This window comes from Aegilops tauschii, chromosome 3 (genome assembly GCF_002575655.3).
Source record: "Aegilops tauschii subsp. strangulata cultivar AL8/78 chromosome 3, Aet v6.0, whole genome shotgun sequence".
NCBI lineage: Eukaryota > Viridiplantae > Streptophyta > Magnoliopsida > Poales > Poaceae > Aegilops > Aegilops tauschii.
In genome coordinates, this window is record NC_053037.3 from 194233866 (window position 1) to 194247094 (window position 13229).

Genomic DNA, 13229 nt, shown 5'->3' on the forward strand with positions numbered 1-13229 from the left:
AGCGCACACGAGGGGCTCGGTGGTTGTGCAGAGAGGGTCAAACGGTCAGACAAGAGAGAATCAAAAATCCGGTTAGACTCAGAATGGTCAACGAACGCAAGGGGGAAACGCGACAACTACGAGCGGATACAAGTTTTATGAAAACAAATGCGGATGATGCAATGATGAATGCAACAAACTAATAAAAAAACACAACTGACTCGCAAAACAAGGAAGGCAACTAGAGCGTCGGTCTCGGGGCGTCACAACACTCCAGCACTACGAGAGGATCTAGTCCCGAGATCTAGGATGGCACCGGAGAAAAGCGGAAAAGGAAGAGGTAAAACAAATTGCTTCTTTGACAAACGAGTGAAACCTAAAAAACCTTTAGAGGTCGCAAAGCTTGAGGAAATGACACAACGGAGATAAGCGAATTTAAAGCACTCCGTAGTAAACGGAAACAAGGAACACCATGAGAACCTTGAGGTTAAGTGACACGATAGATATTCAAACCACTCCTGTTAAAACAAGATAGGGAAGGAATAAGAACGATATAATTTGGGCAGCACTCCGACTGTAAATGGAAGGAATTGAACATGATCTTGACAAGCTGAGAGGATACTCGATGCAACCAACAGCACACTGCCTCCGGAACTATTGAAATAATGGCACAATGGGTCAGAAAGCTTTCAGACAGCACTCTGGTTGAGAAGGGAGGCAAAACTTGACAGAATGGGAAGAACTTGAAAAGAGGGCACGACACTCCGGTTGGAAATGGATAAGCACGAAAAGCACACGGTCCTCACAAACCGAGAAGATGAGTGGAGAGAGCAACATCACAATGCCTCCGGAAGAAAAAAAATAGAAGATAGATCCTTGAAATAAGAACGGAGAAGAAAATGCCAACTTCTGCCACAACTGAGCTTGGAAAGCACCCTTGCAAGAAGGTTAGAACGGAGTTTGTTGGAAAAAACCAACACCAAAAGGATATGATGCTCGTGGGCTTATGGAGACATCTCAAAACATGAGGTGAAAATTTTGCCACTAACGAAAACAATTTCTTGCTTGAGATCAACAAAGAGATGAAATCTTCTCTCGCCGAGAGGATAGGAGAAAACTTGGATCATTGATAAGCACCATAATAGCAACATTCCTTAGGGAAGGCTTTAGGTGAAACATGACACAAGATAGATCCAACGAAGAGATTGGTGGATTTAAAATATCTCATTCTTGACAACATGTGAATCATGAAACGCGAACTCAAATTGTCAAGAATGACATAACACCACCTCAAAAGATAATAGAAAGAATTGCACTTCGGAATGCAAGATGAAGAATACTTGAACTCCTCAAAACAAACATGTGTTGAACACCATGTTTATTTTAGAGTATAGCTTGGCGGATCTTAACTCCGAGAGAAATCTTGAAAAACAATTGAAGAATGAAAGGAATCCTTGACGAATCACCATGTAGAGCCTCCATGAAGAACTCCGGTAATAAAAGAATGATAGAAAGGAAGTGAAGTTGAAAGAACAAGGTGATCCTTGCAATGATTTAGATGAAGCTTTGGAATGATATAATTGAAATAACTTGGAGCTCCGGAAAGAAAAGATGAACAACTTGGAACCGAGAATTTGATATCATGAACGAACTCCGAAAGAAGGAATAAATCACTTGGAGGAAACAAGAATAAGAATTATGTTATGCGTATCCTTCACCAATATAAATTGATGACAAGCAACGGATTTTTGCATACTACTTATTCTCGTAGAAAGGATTAAGATAGATATTGCGCAAACTTGGGAAGGTCTTCATCGAACCACCGGTAGGATTGAAACAACGAATAAATTGATATGATAACGAAGGAAGAGAAATCTTGAACGAAACCGCCGTAAGAATTGAAAATGAATGAAGAAAAGATAAAGAAACATCGGGAAGAATTAGAAAATGAACGAAGATACTTGAGAGAAATTTAGATACAAGAGCATGAAGAGATCGCGAGCTGACTAGAGAATACTTGAATGATGCACCGGTAAGATTTGGAGAACGAGAGCTGAAAACTTAGAACGAAGAGATCTTCTGGAATGATGGCCTTTGGATGATCAAGAAATGAAAACAACTCATGAAATGCTCCGGATGGGTAAGAAAAGAATTCTCACAATCGAAAAGCAATTATGAGAGGATGGCATAAGCTAGAACTATGAATCTTCAAGAGAACGGACCAAGATTTAGGAGAAATTCTTCTTCGGTCTTCAAATGTGGAGAATGATGATGAGAAACACCATCAAGAATTATTGAGGCACTCCGGAATGAATTTTTTTGGAAAAGTTGAAACAACAACGAAAAGAATTTGAAAGATCTTGGAGAAAGACATTTGACTGATGATAATTTATTCTTACGCCAACTTTGCAAAGAATTTGAGAATAACTCCGGAAAGAATTAGAAGAGTCAGGTAAGATCCGGGAAAAAGACCTGTGGGTTAGGGCCCACTCAAAAGAAACATCGTTGAAATGATTACTTGAAAAGGAGATTGCACTGGTTGAATTAAATGGCTTGAATGAGGTAACAACCTCGAAATAGTTAGAATTGATGCGGAGTGGAAACACGAATCTTCAGAGATATCTTCAGCACTCCGGAACAAATGGAAAGCGAGAGTTGAATGATTAAGAGATACACCGGCATGAGAAAAACATTTGAAACAGGGAAAAAGAATGTGACCAACATTGAAGGCTTGAATTTAGTCCGCCGAAGAAAAAAAAAGAATGAAGAATGATAAACTCGAAGTACATCTTCATGAGAACCACCGGGTAAGAACATTGATTGAAAATAATGAAGGGACTTCACGTGAATAAAATGGATACTTGGTTAAGACATCTGATTCCTTGAAGAAAAAGGGTGGGAGGGCGGGAAAAATAAAGGCACCTTGGGACGGATGGAATAAACACCGTTGATAAAAGCTTAGAATTGATCTTGCGAATGTTGAAATGACTGGATGCACTTGAAGAGAAACACGTCGGTTGGAAAGAATTAACATGACGACCTCGATGATCAAGAAGGATTAGTATCCACATAGGAATATGAGAACACCGCTTAGAATAAGGTATGGAATCAACACTTGACTTCGAAGCAACTCGAATACCACAAATAAAACAAAACAAAGGATTGGCTCGCAGAATAAGCCGGAACAAACATATGATAGAGATTTTGTCCGAAGTTTTCGTGGTGGGGCCCACACGGGCTCGATCGTACCGCACCATCATGTACAAGGCAGTGCACATGACATACGAAGCGTCCCCGAGTCGGCATAGCCAAGGACTCTTTAAGACACTACGAGACCACTGTAAAACCAACCGTGTATAGGCGGACCACTAGACGTCGAACCCCAATCTCATATCATGCGTTTGTCGGAAAGATATCCTAAGAGCTACTTGAATTCCCACTTATAAACTCCCGAAACTTTCTGGTTATGCAATCAGGTGTTGGGGATACAGGGGACACAAAATATATCACCCAAACTAACAATACCTAGATCCAGCTGTATCCATCCGTCAACACATAACCAAGAAACCTTCGGAAATCGTGTACCTCAACCTTCAAAAAACATCCGTTATACGAGTTATGGCAATACTCCCGAACTCCCGCCCCAGTACTGGGTGGCGTCGAGGTGATCTCACCAACAACTACATAGAAGAGATTTCGATGTCGGCGAAACTCAGATATTCCAGAACTGCAACGATAAAATTGTGACGACAACACCTTGGAGCTCAACTCCCCGGGACACTGCCACAACCCCTAAATGTCAGGAGGCACCAAGAACAATGTTCTCGTCACAAAACCATCGGAACGATTCCAAGATACCCGCGTGATCCTAATTTTTTTTTTAGTGAAATTTGAGGAGAGAAGAGTCAAAACTTCTACGTCAGGAGGCCTCACCAGAGCGACGAAGGGACTGAGGAGTAAAAAGAATGCTACTCTCCGATATATATAATCCTAAGACTCAAAACATTTTTGTTCTAGACTCAACAACGACAGCGATTCGATCAAGCAGGGGGCTCCTAAGTCGGGGATGGCTCTGATTACCAACTTGTAACGCCCACGATGCGGCTATATCTCCCACGTGTCGAGGCACGACTTAGAGGCATAACCGCATTGTGGTTTTGTCGCAAGAAGGGTCATCTTCACACAATCCCATGTAATGAACAAGAATGGGATAAAGAGTTGGCTTACAATCGCCACTTCACACAATACATAAATATAATCCATACATCATCCAAAATACACACATAGACCGACTACGGTCAAGATCCAAATGAAAATAAGATAACCCCAAATGCTAGATCCCCGATCGTCCCAACTGGGCTCCACTACTGATCATCAGGAAAAGACACATAGTAATGACATAATTCCTCATCAAACTCCCACTTGAGATCGATCCCATCATCTGCACTGGCATCGTCGGCACCTGCAACTGTTTTGGTAGAATCTGTGAGTCACGAGGACTCAGCAATCTCACACCCGCGAGATCAAGACTATTTAAACTTATAGGAAAGGATGGTGTAATGAGGTGGAGCTGCAGCAGGCACTAAGCATATATGGTGGCTAACATACGCAAAAGAGAGCGAGAAGAGAAGCAACGGAACGGTCGTCATCTAGCAATGACCAAGAAGTGATCCTGAACTCCTACTTACGTCATGCATAACTCAAACCGTGTTCACTTCCCGGACTCCGCCGAGAAGAGACCATCACAGCTACACACGCAGTTGATGTATTTTAAATTGGGTCAAGTGACAAGTTCTCTACAACCGGACATTAAAAAATTCCCATCTGCCTCATAACCGCGGGCACGGCTTTCGAAAGATAATACCCTGCAGGGGTATTCCAACTTAGCCCATCATAAGCTCCCACGGTCAACGTAGGATAAACCTTCTCCCAGAAAGACCCGATCAGTCTCGGAATCCCGGTTTACAAGACATTTCGACAATGGTAAAACAAGACCAGCAAAGCCGCCCGATGTGCCGACAAATCCCGATAGGAGCTGCACATATCTCGTTCTCAGGGCAACACCGGATGAGACATCCTATGAGTAAAACCAGACCTCGAGTTTCCACGAGGGGGCCCCGCAGTCTACTCAGTTTGGACCAACACTCGAAGGAGCACTGGCCCGGGGGGTTAAAATAAGATGGCCCTTGAGTCTGCAAAACCCAAGGGGAAAGGGGATAGGTGGTAGCAAATGGTAAAACCAAGGATGGGCCTTGCTGGAGGAGTTTTATTCAAAGCGAACTGTCAAGGGGGTCCCATAAATCACCCAACCGCGTAAGGAACGCAAAATCAAGGAACATAACACCGGTATGACGGAAACTAGGGCGGCAAGAGTGGAACAAAACACCAGGCATAAGGCCGAGCCTTCCACCCTTTACCAAGTATATAGATGCATTAATAAAATAAGAGATATTGTGATATCCCAACATAAACATAATCCAACATGGAGCAATCTTCGTCTTCACCTGCTGCTAGCAACGCTATAAGAGGGGCTGAGCAAAAGCGGTAACATAGCCAAGCAACGGTTTGCTAGGAAGGGTGACAACGGTTAGAGGTGGTTTCATGGCAATTTGGGAGGCATGATATAGCAAGTGGTAGGTGGCGCAGCATAGCAATAGAGCGAACAACTAGCAAGCAAAGATAGAAGTGATTTCGAGGGTACGGTCATCTTGCCTGAGATCCCGCGAGGAAGAAGAACGAGTCCATGAAGAAGACAAACGGATGTAGTCGAACGAATCCTCACAACTCCGGAACGAAACCGAAGCTAACGAGAGAAACAACCCGGAAAGAAACAAACAACATAGTAAACAACCACCACATACACATGGCATGATGCAAAAACAAATATGATGCATGTCCGGTTTAATGAGGCATGGCATGGCAAAGTGCAACAAACAACACTACAAATTAAGTGGAGCTCAGTATGCAACGAGTTGCATATTGACGAAACACCACATCAATTATTTAGTTCTCTCTCGTTTATGTACCCAACAATGTTAAATGTTGTTAACCATGGCAAGAGGTGAAGCATAAGTAAACTACACATATTAGGCAATTTAAATGAGCCCGGAATGACAAACAACAATTCCGGAAAATCCCCATATGCATATTTTGGAATTGGTACTGTTCTGCCAAAACCATATTTTATTGTTGTTAACAGTAAAACAAGGTGCACCATGTTAAACTAGGCATTTTTCTACCCCATTTACATATAAAGTTTATTAAAATCCGAGTTATGGTTATTTAGTTATGAATTAATCATTTTAACATATTATTCGAGCAAATTTAATCAAACAACATTTTAAACAATTTTAACATGGGTGAAAGTGGCATATTATTAAACTACACAAAATTCTAAGCATTTTACATATATAAATTATTTACAAAATATGCACGGTTAATTAATTATTAATGCATGAACATGAGGGGTTTTTTCTGCAAAACTGTAAATCCTCGGATAATTACTAAAATCGCCGGAGGAAAAAAAAACAAGAACTGGGCCGAATCTAACTGGCCCAACAGTGCAACAGGTTTGGGTGGCTGCTCACATCGGGCTCTCGGGCCGGAAGTGGAGAGGCGGCTGGGCCTTCCAGGAGCTAGGCGCGGCAGGGGAGGTCAACGCGCGCGGACATGCGGTCGTCCTCCTGCTCGAAGCAGAGGATGCAGGGGGCGATGACCATGGCCGGACTTGAGGACGGGGACGGCGAGGCGAGGTGGAACGGATCCAGGTGGAGGCGACCAGGCACAGGGCGCGGGCGCGGATCCGACGAAGACAAGCTTGAGGCGTCGGCCATGGGAGCTCCAAGGAGGGCGGTGGCTGTTGCTGTTTCCTGAAGAAGGAAAAGACAGAGAGAGGATTCAGAGAGGGAAAAGATGAAGGGAAGCAGAGAGAAGGCGAGCAGGAGAAGGACGGTAGGAGGAGGCACGACGACCTGGAGACGAACAGGGCTCGAGCGTTGCCTCCCTGGCACGAGATGCAGAGGAGGTCAGCCATTAGATGGGAGCGAGGGGAAATCCCCGGATCCGACGAGGGAAAGGGCCAGGACTGGCCTGAACGGGTCGGGGAAGTGCCGAACTTGCCCGAGATGGTGGTGGAGCAAGGACGAGGCGGCACTGGAAGCTCGCACGGGCGTCCATGGCGCAGGACGCGGGGCGGCAAAGGAGCAGGAGGCTGATGAGGTCCCGTACGAGCGGCTTCGCAGATCCATCGGGGACGAGCGGGTGACGGCGCTCCGGAGCTTGTCGGTGGCGGAGGAACGACGACGGGGCCGAGCAGAGGGAGCGTACGGGAGAGGCTCCAGAAGAAGCTCCCCTTCGGGAGCGCGAGGAGAATTTCCTCTCCTTGGATCGTGTGCGCTAGGCACAGCAGGAGGGGGATCGAGCGCTGCTCCTGGTTGGATCGGTCGCAACTTCGAGGAGGGAAGGGGTGGCTGCTGATCTGGAGCGGGGGAGATCCCGAGGAAGAGGAGGATGGAGGGAGTGGCGGCGGCAGAGAAAGGATGGATGGGACAAGCCTCCTAAAAACTAGGGTTGGACTAATATATATCTCACGGATTAGGTTAGGGGCTATTTGGTCTGTCCGATCGTAATCGGGCGGTCGAGAATAAGTAGGCTAGAGCGTCCAATTGAGAAAACGGAGATGTTTTGTAGATGTTTGGGGATGATCTGTATGCAACGGTGATGACTGAACGGTTCGGGTTCGGGACAGTTTCGGAAGCGCACACGAGGGGCTCGGTGGTTGTGCAGAGAGGGTCAAACGGTCAGACAAAAGAGAATCAAAAATCCGGTTAGACTCAGAATGGTCAACGAACGCAAGGGGGAAACGCGACAACTACGAGCGGATACAAGTTTTATGAAAACAAATGCGGATGATGCAATGATGAATGCAACAAACTAATAAAAAAACACAACTGACTCGCAAAACAAGGAAGGCAACTGGAGCGTCAGTCTCGGGGCGTCACATGCGGTGTCGGGCCCTGGACGTCGATCATGTTGATCGAGTTATCGAACATAAAGCGGGGCAACTGGGACAAGGTGGGGGGTCACTTGTGGATCTCTAACCAACCTATACTAAGCAGTTTAGAATAAGCAGGTAAGGTATGAAAGCAGGTAACAAAAACAGGTTATGCATCAGAGTAGGATCATAAAAACAACAGTAGCAGTTCTAATGCAAGCATAAGAGGGAAGGGAATGGGAGATATCGGAACAATCAATGGGGGTTTTGCTTGCCTGGAAGCTCTGCTGAAAAGGAAGAAGTGTCGTCGGTGAAGTAGTCAATCACAGGGGCATCATTGATCTCAGGGTCTACCGGAGAGAAGAGGGAACAATAAATATAGTGCAAACAGATGCATCACTAAGCATGGCATGGCGATATGCAAAGCTAGGTTGTTCTAACGCGGTGATACACGTTGCTGATGGACAGGGAAAACATCCGAGGATGATTTCCCGGCGGTGATACACGTTGAAAGAGAGGGGATGGTTCCATGTTCATCATGCTAGGGGCATGTGACAGATGAACAGATTGCATATTCGGATTCATTGGATTTTTCTGAGCAACTTTCATATATAAATTATTTTCATCCGAGTTACGGATTAATTTATATGATTTTTCAAAGTTTTAAGTATTTTATGAAATTACAGATTTATTTTAATTTGAAGACTCATTTTAATATCTAAATGCTACGGGTACCAAAAAGTGTATCCACACTTTTGCGCGTGAGGCTGATAGTGGGCCCAGAGTCAAAGTCACAGCTGACTGTGTATGCCTTATCCAAATGAACAGTACATGGGGGACCCCACATGTCATTGGGCGTATATTTAATTAACTCCTAAAACAATTCTAACAGGTTTCTTTAAAACTAATTGGGGGTTAACCCGACTAATTAAAATAGGGGGGTGTCGGTGTCAAAACCGGCGGATCTCAGGTAGGGGGTCCCGAACTGTGCGTCTAGGATCAATGGTAACAGGAGACGGGGGACACGATGTTTACCCAGGTTTGGGCCCTCTCTATGGAGGTAATACCCTACTTCCTGCTTGATTGATCTTGATGAATATGAGTGTTACAAGAGTTGATCTACCATGAGATCATAATGGCTAAACCCTAGAAGTCTAGCCTATGAGTATATTGTAATGAATCTGTTCTATCCGGACTATGCTCTCCGGTTTATATAGAGACCAGAGAGATCTAGGGTTACACGAGGTCGGTTACATAAGAGGGAATCCTCATAATCGGTCGCCTAGCTTGCCTTCCACGCCAAGTAGAGTCCAATCCAGACACGGGTATAGTCTTCGGTCTTCGTGTCGTCACAGCCCATCAGTCCGGCCCATGGATAACAGGCCGGACGCCCGAGGACCCCTTAGTCCAGGACTCCCTCAGTAGCCCCTGAACCTGGCTTCAATGACGAGGAGTGCGGTGTGCAGATTGTCTTCGGCATTGCAAGGCGGGTTCCCTTCTTCCGAACTCCAAGATGGTCTTCGGATGTAGTAAATATATCCGGACCTGTGTATGTAATTGCAGAAAATACAATACTCCACGAGTCCAATCTGCCGACAACTGTTGATGACATTGTATCACGCCTGCCCGGTTATTATTCCCAACCGTTGGCTAGCATGTCGCCCCACGTCTCGGGGAGCTGTTTTATTGGCACGTCTTGTCAAAGCAGAGATCGTGTCCCCTTATTCACGGGATTTTCAATAATGCAGGTGTGGGTAATCCAACTGTCCCCAGGGTATAACTCTTTGAGGATAGGTAAGTTTCGAGACCCAGGAGGGGACGGTCGATATTCTGGGCCTTTATATAGGGACCCAAACCTGTCTTTCTCTTCCGCGCTCGCTTCTTCCTCAACCCAAGCCACCTCGAGTTCTATCCCTCGAGTTTCAATCACCGCCAGCCCCAATCATGTCCGGGCCCAGCCGTTCAGGCCGGTGGGTGGCCTCTTCTGTCACGGAGGAGGATATTGCGAAGCTCCGCGTGGCGAGGTATCTGACCCCAGAAATCCTTCATCGGCTTCCTGCCAAGGGGCAGGTTATTCCCACCCCCAAATCTGGCAAGAGGGTAGTATTTGTGTCCCACTTTCTCCATGGGTTAGGGTTTGCGCTTAACCCCTTCATCCGGGGCCTCATGTTCTATTATGGGCTAGATTTTCACGATCTGGTCCCGGACTCCGTTCTCCTCATCTCGACATTTATTGTCACGTGTGAGGCCTTCCTCCGGACTCCTCCGCACTTTGGTTTGTGGCTCAAGACTTTCGACGTGAGGCCGCGGGTGACGGAGGAGGAGCAGGCAGAGTGCGGCAGTGTTATAATAAGCAAGCTTGCCAGCGCGGTTTGGTTTGGAGGATCTTTCGCCAAGTCTTCCGACCTATGGCAGCAGGGGTGGTTTTATGTCAATGAGCCGCGGGGCTCCAAGTGGGCAGCTACGCCCGGGTTCCAACCCGGCCCTCCAACTCAGCTCGCTTCATGGATCAATAAGGGATTAGACTGGGGGTCCGCCAATGAGGTGCAGAATCTGCAAAGTTGCATCCAAAGCCTTACCGAGAAGGGCATCGAACTCGTGAACGTTGTTCAAGTAATGCTAGTCCGCCGGATCCTGCCGTGTCAACGGCGACCTCTCCGTATGTGGGAGTTCAATCCAGAAGGCCGGCGCACTCTTCAGCACTTCTTCGGCACTATGCACGAAGGAATGTGGAAGTTATATTTCGGGGAGCGGGAGCAATGGCCGGCCACCACCGAAGACGTCGGCCTCGACTGCAATCATCCGGACACCCCGGTAAGTATTCAATCCCCGCACATCTTTCATCCAAGCATCTTTTGACAAGACACTAAACAACCTGCCTTTATACAGGACTGGATAAAGAAAGCGGTGTTAATCTGGTGTCCGGCGCCCCTTCCCGAAGACCCTGCGTCCGCCCTACTGACGCGGATGTTGGTCCCGACACTGTACCTGGTGTCTAGAGAGGGGGCGAGAGCGGGGAGCCTAGAGGAGATGCCCATCCTACGGGTGATTTAAGCGCTGTGTTCGGGGAAACCGAAACCCTTTTGCTCAGGGGCAAATGCATGGAGGGGGCACTTTATGGCAAGAAGAGGGCCGCCTCTGGAGGTCAGGAGGGGAAGCCTTCCAAGAAAGGAAAAATGCCATCGTCGGGCGGCTTGGGCCGGTCAAGTGATGTCGTCGTTGAGCTTGATGATGAGGATGAACCTCCGACCAGACCGTAAGTGGAGCAGGGCACTTTAACCATACCTCATTCTTATTACCGAAATAACCCTCCAACATATGTGCGTCCTCGCAGGTTAACGCCTGGTGTTTCTCAATCGTCCTCCTCCTCGGGAGACCTTCTTCCGGAGATGATGGAGAGTGACACGCCTTCTCCGGCCTCCTCGCCTAACAAGGCGGATGATCTCGAGGTGTCATCCCGGAGGGTTCCTCCCAACCGGCAAGTAGCGCGGGAAGCGAGGAAGGAGCTACCCGAAGGTGGTGCCTCTGTCACTCATGGTTCGGGGGTCAAGAATGACGACCCCGAACTGTCCGGTTTACAGTTGGAGACAATGATGCAGGCGGGTAAGCGGATTCCTTCAAAGGAATGTCGTGCTCCGGCAGCGGTGTCCGAAGACCCAGGAGTGCTGGAGATGCCGACGGACATGCTAAGACGAGCATCCGTTTCAGAGGAGCACCGTACCTTAATGGTTACGGTGGTCGAAAAAGTTGTGTTCGTGAAGAGCGGGTTGAACGAGGCTTTTACGAGCCTTCTGAGAGGTTTTGAGGTTTGTGATGTAATGTTGCCAATTGAATAATATTGACAGAATGCACTTGTTGTGTATGCAGTTGCCCCTGGGACTCGGATCGCCTTCCAAAGGAAGTGATCGGAGGATCGAAAAGATATTTTCGGGTACTAACCTTGGTTTAATTTTGAATGCAGGCTGTCTGCCCTCCTGCTACTGCCCGAAATTCGGAGGTAACCGAGCTGCAGCGAAAGCTGGATATTGCGGAGGATGACATTGCTTTGATCAACAGGCGCCTTGACGACTCGCAAGGTATATATTTCGAGCATTCCTTACACCAATATGCTTGTAATGTAAGCCTGACTCTGAAGAGAGTTTGATATGAAATGTGCATCAATGCAGATGGTGCTGCCGCCGTGGAAGCCCTTCGGGCGGAGCTAGCCTGGGCCAAGGAACAGGCCCGGTTTAGTAATGCGGCTCTTAAAAAGGCATCGGCTGAATTGGAGGCCGAACAAGCCGCGCGGCGCCAGGACAAGGAGGCAATGTCCACCATGGCGCGCGAGTTAGAGAATGCGGCTGGCCGCTGTAAACTTCTTGAGAAGGAAAATGAAGCCGAAACAGCCGAACTTGACAACGCCTTACGAGAGGCGAGGGAAGCGCGATCTGAATCCAGAGCAGCCCGTGAGGAGATCCGGCAAGCTGGGGAGATTGTGGCTGGCAAGCCCTTTTTTCTACACGCTAAGTTTGGCGACCCGAACTATGCTCAGCTTAACCAAGTATGGAGTTCTCTGGACAATTTTTTAGACTTGCCGAAGAGTTCTTCCGATGCGGCACAGTTTTATCAGGCACAACAGGGGTATGCAACGGGGAAGCTTTTCTGGTCGCAATTCGGCGTGTCGAAGCGCCCTCTGTTGCTGAATGAATAGATCTCCCAGTGGGCCGAGCTGCATAGGATATCCGGTGCTCCCATGAAGAACGTCTAAGTACATTTGTGGCCGACTGAACCTGTTCCGAGTAGTTACTTCGGCCCGGTGCAGCGGCTTGCTGACGCGGTGCCGCGTATCCACGCTGTGAAGCGGTCGGCGTGCATTGAAGGTGCACGGATGGCTTTTGCCCGAGTCAAGACATTCTGGGGGAAGATGAAGGCCATCGATGTTGTGACGAACAGTCCACCCAAAGGCAAGGACCGTCCGGAATCGGAGCATCATTTTGGAGACGTCCTAGAGGCCGCCCGCTTGATAGAGGGCCAATGCTCGAAAGACATAATATTCGAGTGATGTGTATAAGGCTTGTAACAGACAACTTTATAGTTAATCTATTGTTTTGCTCGAAAGCTTGTATTCCTCCTGTGCGGCCGTTTTAATGTAATTTGAAAGTTTTCCCGTCGTCGGCTTCAGCCCCCTCGTAGGAAATACGGGGGTGTTCGGAAAAGCATTGAATCACTCTTTATCCAACGTCTTGGTCCATAAAGGAGGTGATAATGCAGCGAACTA